General features: G+C 34.7%; 1 protein-coding gene across 1 annotated transcript in view; it reads right to left on the minus strand.

Moving 5' to 3' along the window:
- The window catches only part of LOC135071974 (slit homolog 1 protein-like), a 28832-nt gene extending 25034 nt beyond the window's left edge, over positions 1–3798 (minus strand). Inside the window, exon 1 of the mRNA XM_063965880.1 lies at positions 3440–3798. The gene's annotated coding sequence lies outside the window, so the exon portion shown is untranslated. The remainder of the gene's footprint in view (positions 1–3439) is intronic.
- Positions 3799–8750: the final 4952 nt, after the last annotated feature.

The raw sequence follows: 8750 nt of genomic DNA on the forward strand, positions 1-8750 counted from the left end.
CGGGGGTTGAAATGAGGATCTGGTAAGTATCAAAAAGAGAGTTTAGATTTAAATAAGCTGATTGCAAATTGGACACATTTCAAGACCTACTCTTTACGTAACAAAAAGATGTCGATCGTGAGTTTTGTATCATTTGTGTTTGCTCGGCTGGGTCGTAATCAGTACAACTTACGTCATCACCATCATTTCGGGGGTTGAAATGAGGATCTGGTAAGTATCAAAAAGAGAGTTTAGATTTAAATAAGCTGATTGCAAATTGGACACATTTCAAGACCTACCTACACTACTAATTACTAATTTCACAATCTGTACAGTTTATTCTGTTTTCTTTTTTTCCAATTTTGTTCAACTTTTTATTAATTTTATGCTTACGGTACCGATAAAAAGGCGCGAAGAACTTTTAACTTTTTTAACCACAAATAAAATATGTCAAGTGGAAGACAAATCTGTTTGCAACAGATATTGAAACTTTTTACAAATTCCATTTTATATGAACTCTTGTTTTTTTTTAAGTTTTAATTAATTGTGGGACAGCTTACAACCTCAACAAGGAGTTAATTTAATTTTGTTTCTTCCAATCATTAATTTGTGTTGTCGTAATAATGAACTCCAGTTGAAGCTTTCAATATCCTCACTATAGTATTATTTATAATCATTAAAGTTATATATGTATTATAAGAAATAAATAGTCAGGTATTAAATACTATGTTAAACTGGAAAATTATTACAAGAAACTACCAGCCGTCTTTTCAGTTTCGGCAACATAACTAATTTACCACAACACCAAAATAACAGCAACTTGTAATACAACTCTGAAAATGTCTGTATTGTCATGAAGCTTATTCCTGAAGCAATAAACGAGGGCCACATGGCTGAGACGTGTAATACGGACAGGCCGTTGCATTTTACGAGTCCTGTTTGCCGGACGATTATTGGATGTAACAGTACGAATAGACACTTTGGAGATACGAATGACTGTCTCGAAATGAACAGGGAATGTGTATTGTTGTAATGTGTTCTGTGACAATAGTGTTACATATTTTTATAAAGATGACTGAAATTAATGTGCATCTTTTACGATAACTTATGATGTCAATTCAGACAAATTGTAGCTAAGTGAAAGGTTTTAGTTAGGCACATGGTTTTAATGAAAATATATTACAGAAAAATGCCTTGAGTTGATGAGAATGTACTTATACTAAAACTAATGGTAACTCACAACATAAAAATCAATTCCTTGAGTTTGCTGCAATCTGTCGGGTGTAGTGGTTCGAAACGGACTACTATTCCGGAGGTAGCGGGTTCGATTCCCGCACAGTACAAACATTTGTGTGCATGAACATTGGACTGGGTGTTTTCTATGTATAATAAGTATGTATTTACAAAAAAAAGTATTTAAGTATGTTTATATCCGTTGTCTAGTACCCATAGTACAAGCTTTGCTTAGTTTGGGACTAGAAGCGCAGTGTAAAATGTCCAAGGATATGGCCAAGGATCTCACTGGTCACAGCAGTTGCAATAGCTTGGACATTAAACTAAATTATGCGAAACTTAGTATATTAATTAATCATGTAAGTTCAGCAACAGTTACTCAATTTTCATAACATCATACGAGTATAGAGCGTAGCAAACTGCTAACAGCGCGTCTAAATTTGTGCTAACTTGTCGTTAACTGGGAAACTTCCTCGGAATACACGCTGGCCGACGTTAGCCTTTGTTAAATAAACAAATGTATCTAAACGTATAGGAAGTAATATAAGTTATTGATATGAAATTTTGCTAATTAATGCCCTTTTTGTAAAACGAATATAAGTCGCATATTACATGATTGAAAAATTTTGTACTAAACTAGCTGACGCGGTGGATTTTAACGGTGAAATAATTTTTCCAAATTGGTCCAGTTGTCTTGAAGCTTATTCAATACAAACAATAAATCAATCAAATCTTTCCTTTTCATGATCATAGTGTAGACAAAAAGAAAAAAACATGACCTTGACATTAAGCAGCAGGTGCCAAAGTTAATTATTAAATATTTAATTTCTTGGAACCTATCATTTACTGCTGACAGGTGATTAAAACATCGATTCTGCTAAAGTCATGGTGTGAGCAATTTTGCTTTTAAAAGAAAGTATTTATTTATGCTCAAATAAATAAAAATGTTTGTGAAATCTAGAATAAATCTTGCATAAGTTTTATTCGATAGTTTGAAGCAACGTCACTTATAGAAATCAATAAAAGTTCATCAAGAAAAGTTTATCACATATGTTTCTAACTAAATTCTTCGAAGTACAATTCAGTAAGTTTATTTAGATAAAATTCTATACTTTCTATTGTACACTCAAGCAGAAAAGGTATTAGCGCAAAAATGTTCTCCAAATTGCTCCATTGAACTTGAGTATTAAGGCAGGGCTCGGTGTAAATAGCCTTCATTACACCAATATTATGCTTGTTGGGAAATTTTCATTTATAACTGAAACATGATATTTCACTTTGGGAAAAATACGGTTATAATAATTCCAAATTAAACCACTTGTTTCAACTAGGATACACATGCTTCATTATCTTATATTAAGAACAAACACTTAGGCTGGGTTGCACCATCTAACTTTGACCGTAACTTTAACGGTAACCGGTGTTTATTGTATAGGATTTGATAGATTTTTGACGTTTGTCAAAGTTAAAATAAGATGGTGTCTAAAAAGGTGTAAAATCCAGTCTTAAAAAGTTAAGGTAAAGGTTAGAAGTCTCACATAAGGCGGTAGATTTTTTCTATTGAAATCATTCTATAGATGAAAATATCCCAAAGCTGTAGGGACAGCTCTATAATTTCTAGAGGAAGTTTAATAGAATATTCAGGTTATAATATTGCTAAGTCTTCTTTGCTTAACTAATGAAGTGCTTCTTAGTTAAAGTTCTGAGAACGAGCTCTACTCGTATACCAAAATCCTTTCGCGTGAAATACAATGCCCCTTGTGAAAGGGGGCGCTTACTTCAAATCTTTTTAGATTCTAGTTCGCTTGCACGCTTGCTAGTTTTATACAATCATGCAATAGGCATAAACGCCTAACAATCAATTAATGTAAGTAATTAAAATTCTGTTTTAAGCATACAGCAGTGTTACATCTAATTGTTACATACTTAGTGCTTCCATGATTGTAAGTAATATGAAGTTTCAAGGGCATCCTCAGATGTTTAGTTCTGAGGTCTCAATAAGCAATTTAGACGTTCATCCTGGAGCCATTTTGTTATGGAAATACGCACGAATCGTTTATCAGTATTATAAGTATCCCAATGTTTTACATTTTATTTGTATGTTTCTAGAGGTTTTTGTTTTCAATATTAACAGTTCTAATCAGTTTTGTTCGCCACAAAAGGTTTTTAATGTTTACAATGCAATCACTGTTATGTAACATTAAATTCAACCTTTTAACTTACTCACCTACACGTGACCGCCGTCTCGCCCAATAGATCGTATCCTGTTTACTTCACTTAAAACAAAACACTGTCTTTCACAGCCACAGAGTGAACCTTTGAAACCATCCACACCAACCAGTGGTTTTAACGCGCACTTTATGTATCTCCGATTTTATCACAGCACCTTTTTAGTCACACACAGTCTTTATTAGAAGATCACTTGGCACTATTGTTTATAGGGATTCATAGTGAGTTCTGCGCAGATAGCCCGCGAGTGACCGGGCCCCTTTGTCATTCGTTATAGTTTGATGGGCCACCTCCGTTTAGGTCGCGTTATTGTGAGAGTGACACGGATGCCGCTCTTGAATCGTGTTGAGTCGGTGAACTCGTGTTTTCAAGTGCACGAGTTCTGGAAAGGATTTTTGGGGGTGACGTCAGCAGTTTTGAAGAAATCGGAAACAATAAATCTTCGGCAAACAGACCGTTATTTTGACTGGCAATCACGATTGCATGTTGTTCCATTATGCCATTAATCATCGTGTATTTTATAAACTTAAGCTATAATTTAACAAAAGGTGTTTGAATTTATTTCAAAATGGGCACGACAGCTATAAATACTTAAATGTTAAAAACGATGTAAACAAAAAAACAAGTTTAAGATGTTTGTAATTGCTTAAGTATTTTTTAAATATTGACTCTTTTTTATTGCCAGTCACGTACTTAAATAATTAACCTAACAAACATCTGAAACTGAGGATGCAAACTAAGAGTTCCCATAATTAAATTGAGTGGTCTTTTTAGGACGACTTGTATTGTACCGTGTTAAAACTGCAATGTGGTAGAGATAGCCTGTAACCGAATTAAATAACAACACAGTCTTATTATCATCTGTTCTTTCTCTAAAATTATACTGCAGTGACCACTAGTTTCTTTATAAGTCATACGGTACTATTCCCGCCTCTCGTTCCCACCACTGCAGCTCTTAATAGCCAGTGCCAGCCGGCCACTATCAAAGCCAATCAGTGAGGAGTTTATCCAAGAGAAACTTAAGCTGTCTTAAGTTAAGCGTCTAAAGATAGTCTTCACAATGATACCTATCTCTAGCAGCTTCTACACGAAGTAAATTTGATATAGGTCGAGCAGACTGACTTATTGTGCTCGCCGAAGCAAAAAATCATCTCGCACAAGGAACTCCCAAATCTGTGTGCAGACAGAGATTAATGAACTTGTAGATACCCACCTATAGAAGTATTGTAGGTAACGGAGAAATTAATATTAGTAATGTAATATCGTGTAAACAATAAATCTAACTAATCATAGGTAGTATGAATGATAGTAGGTGCCTAAGTTTTCACTTCTGAAACAAAAAAAATCTCCAATGGAAAAGAAGCAAATAAATAAGCATTTTACAAGACGCTGTGTAAATTTTTGAAAACTAGACGTCATGTACCTACTAACAAAAAAAAAAGACAATGCAGAGCTGGGATTTTACATTACCGAAAATGTATTTTTTTATCTCTTCATAGTTATTAGCTGTTGCGGCCGCGTGGGTTCGATTCCCGCCTTAGGCAGTTCGATTTTTTCAAGTTGTTTATTAAAAATGTAATTTGAGAAGCGACTAGTTAATAACGATAGACAACGAAAATACAATAACGAAATAACACCTTCTAGATTCTAGAAATTCCTTTACATCGGTGGCCACTTCCGCGCTACGGGAGCATGGCCGTACGTGGATCGATATCCCGCCTAAAATTATCCGCGCCGACTTGCGGTACATCGACGAATTAGTTGCTGCCTGAATTCCGACGGCGCTCGTATGTCTTAACAGGTTACTGGTGTAGCGCTAGGGAACTGGTTAAAATCGTGTAAAACATTAAATTGGATACGAAAGTAGAGTAGGTAAGTATGTACTTAAATAGATAGAAAAATACACTCGTCGTCAAATAAATCGCACCTCGCGCGACAAGCACTTTCAAACGTATGCATCCCCACTTCCCACCAATATTGGCACTATTTAAAAGCCTAGTTCCAAACTTGATTTCACTATGGGAAAGGTTTTTACCATAAAAATGTGTCTTTAGAAGGATCCAGAGTCACTTCTTGAAAAAATAGGTAGTTACGCTTGAGCCAACTTTTATGGGTATAAAACTGTTAAGTTGAGATTAATCGCTATCCATCTGTTAAAGAGGACACGTGAGATCATTATTTGGTTTTATAACCATAAAAAATGGTCTAATTGATCCCAGAGGTGAGCCCAAAGTGAGGTATTTTTTCAAGTCACATTTATGGTATATGTTAATCATTGATTAATAAATTGAATGTGTTTTTCTTTAACGATATTTATTGGGCTTTCAAATAACACCAATATTGTTGGGGCACCATGATTATGTCAGAAGAAAATCTTTAAAGTCCGCGTCGCGGAAGGTGCGATTTATTTGATGTTGAGTATACTTTATTGTGTACCACACAAAACAAGAAAATAATGAAAATATACCAAAGATGGCATAATTTAGCGTTATGAAGCGATCTCTTCCAGACATCTTGTAATTGTCAAAATATAGCTACCTATATATATACAGGTTGTTAGGTAAATGGGTATATGAGCCGACACTAGCCCATGTTAATATGGTCATATAAATGGTATGGTGAAGTCAGAAAATTGATATCTTCATTTTAATTATTTTATTTTTCATACAAATCGGATTTTATAAAATTTATTTTGTATGTAAATTAAAAAAATTAAAATGATGATATCAAATTTCTGACTTCACCATACCATTTATATGCCCATGTTAACATGGGCTAGTGTCGGCTCATATACCCATTTACCTAACACCCTGTATGTATAAGTCTACACTTATCGTGAAGTCAAAATGTTTGAATAACATTCTAGCTGTACCCCATTTGTGCAGAAATAACCTACAAACTTATCGTAGTAGCAAGCATGCAGTTTTTTTTTATATTTTTGAACTAAGTTAGCGAAAGATAACTAACTAATAAGATTCAAACACCTGACACAACACAGTTACTGTCCGATTATTCTGATTGAAAAGAAGGTAAATAACGGTCAACTGAATTAAAACATTTTTTCACGGTGTGGTGACTCGATATTCACTCAGTGATTAAGCGTGCTCTATCTATTCATCAGCCCCTTCATTATAAAGGAAGTGCGTTGTAAGAATTCATCGTTTGCAGGAAAAAAAAATTACCCTCACTCCGATTTTTCTTACATTATTTCAAACGTTTATAATTTTCATACAACTTTAAAGACTACGAGTAAAATTTCATATTTCTTTTACTCGCAAACTGTGGTTTTTATAACGGCTGTGATATAAGAGTAACTCAAAGCTTTAACTGCTATGATCTTTTTCCACCGTGTGTTGTAATTGACAACACAACCCCGGTGTCGACTTTATGGCGTCTGACGTAAACCGACGGCTTAACGTGCTCTCCGTACTTCAGGGAATCATATTTCTTTCCCGACATTATGGTTTAATTCTGTCTGCAATTTACGTATAACTGTTGGGGAGACCGAGGAGAGTTGTAACAAAGTCAATATTTCTCAACCTATGACAGTTTATCGTGTTAGCAACTTCGCGAATTCATTGCTTTTGTGACACTCCACTGTTTGCGTGAAATTCTCAGCTCGCTTACTGTTATAGGTGCAGATAAATAGACTTTGTTACAACTCAACTCTGTTACAACTGTCCTCGGTGTCCCCTACGTATTTAAATCGGGATTCATATACCTTGGTTTAGTCGGAACTTCGTAAGTCGAAAATGCCTTCTATTGAAATAGTAAAGATAATTCGGTTTCAACAATACACTCATGATAGATTACCAAAACGTTTGAGAACAGCTTTTATAGACAATTTTAGATGCAGATAGCGTCTATTGATCGCAGGTCTTACTGAGGCGAAGCACGACACGTCAGCTAGCCAGGGTTATCAACAGTAACTATATTACTTATGTAAGTAGGTAGCTACTGCCACTGTACCTTTTTTGACCACTAACTTAACTCTGAAATTAATCAGTATCATAAAGTCCTACGACTATTATAATAAAAGTGATATGAATAAATAGTTAAAAGTAGAAATTAATAAGTACAAAAACAAATTAGTATATCAATATTTTTGTAATTTCATAATGCTTTGCATTGTTAAAATAGAGTGGCCAAAAACGATGCAATTATGGCCAAAACCGCTACTTCTGCCGCCCCATCTTGTAGTCTTATGAAGGAGATGAGCTATAAACTTGCGTGGTGAAAGCTGTTTATTATGGTGGAATAAGCGGAATATGGTGGAATTTGGTCATTAAAAATGCAGCGTAAATTACATACTTAGGCTGAGTTGCACCACCTAACTTTGACCGTAACTATAATGATAACCGGTGTATTTTGTATGGAGTTTGACAGATTTTTGGCATTTGTCAAAGTTAAAGTAAGATGGTGCAACCCAGCCTTAGTGTTTAATATTTATCGGAACCCGTCTCGAGCTAGTCCAACTTGCACTTTACCGGTTTCGGATATCCCTAAAAACCCGGACTTCTGTGAATAATTCAGTGCTAACCCTATCTGAAGGCCGCTCGGTCTAACCCTAAGATTGTAAAAGCACAACCGATGTTCGAAGCGATTACGCTAGTGCTAGAATCGCGTGTGGAGCTCGCGACAACTTCTTGGAAAATACTACGAGAATTTATTTAACTACCAATTGAATAGCAAATTACCTATACAAAGTATGGTCTCACTCCGTTATAAGTAATACGTTTCTTTCAGTGTAATAATTTTTCATACGCCCTAGGTGGGAAAAGCTAATTTTCATACTTAAATAAGTTCTATTTTGGTTCTTATACTAATGAATGTTCGTCAGGTAACTTTTAAAAACATACATTTTACAGCCACAGATGCAATTATAAACTTTCCTGATACGGTGCACACAAGTTATAAAAACAAACTCAGAAAAAATGTAAATTGAACACCTACCGTTCCCAGTTTATACTTGCAAATACTTCATCTGGAGTTATAAAGAAAAATATTTGAGATTTTACTAACTTGGCTTGTCTTTTGCCATAAAGGTGTCTTAATTTTTTAACATTTATCTTGGAATCTAAAGCTTTAGATATGGAAAATTACCAAGTGAGTACTTAATGGAAATATTTCCTATAGCCTACCTACCTACATATGACGTAAAGATAGTTCCATAAGACGTAGAAATATTACTCACTTTCAATATCTTCTCTGAAGCCCATAGGAGAGCTTATATTTTTTCGTATTTCCCAGGGTGGATATTTTTATGTTTATAAAGCTTGATATACGAGGTATACAAAATTTGATTGTTG

The sequence above is a fragment of the Ostrinia nubilalis genome, chromosome 5, assembly GCF_963855985.1.
Source record: "Ostrinia nubilalis chromosome 5, ilOstNubi1.1, whole genome shotgun sequence".
Taxonomy (NCBI): Eukaryota; Metazoa; Arthropoda; class Insecta; order Lepidoptera; family Crambidae; genus Ostrinia; species Ostrinia nubilalis.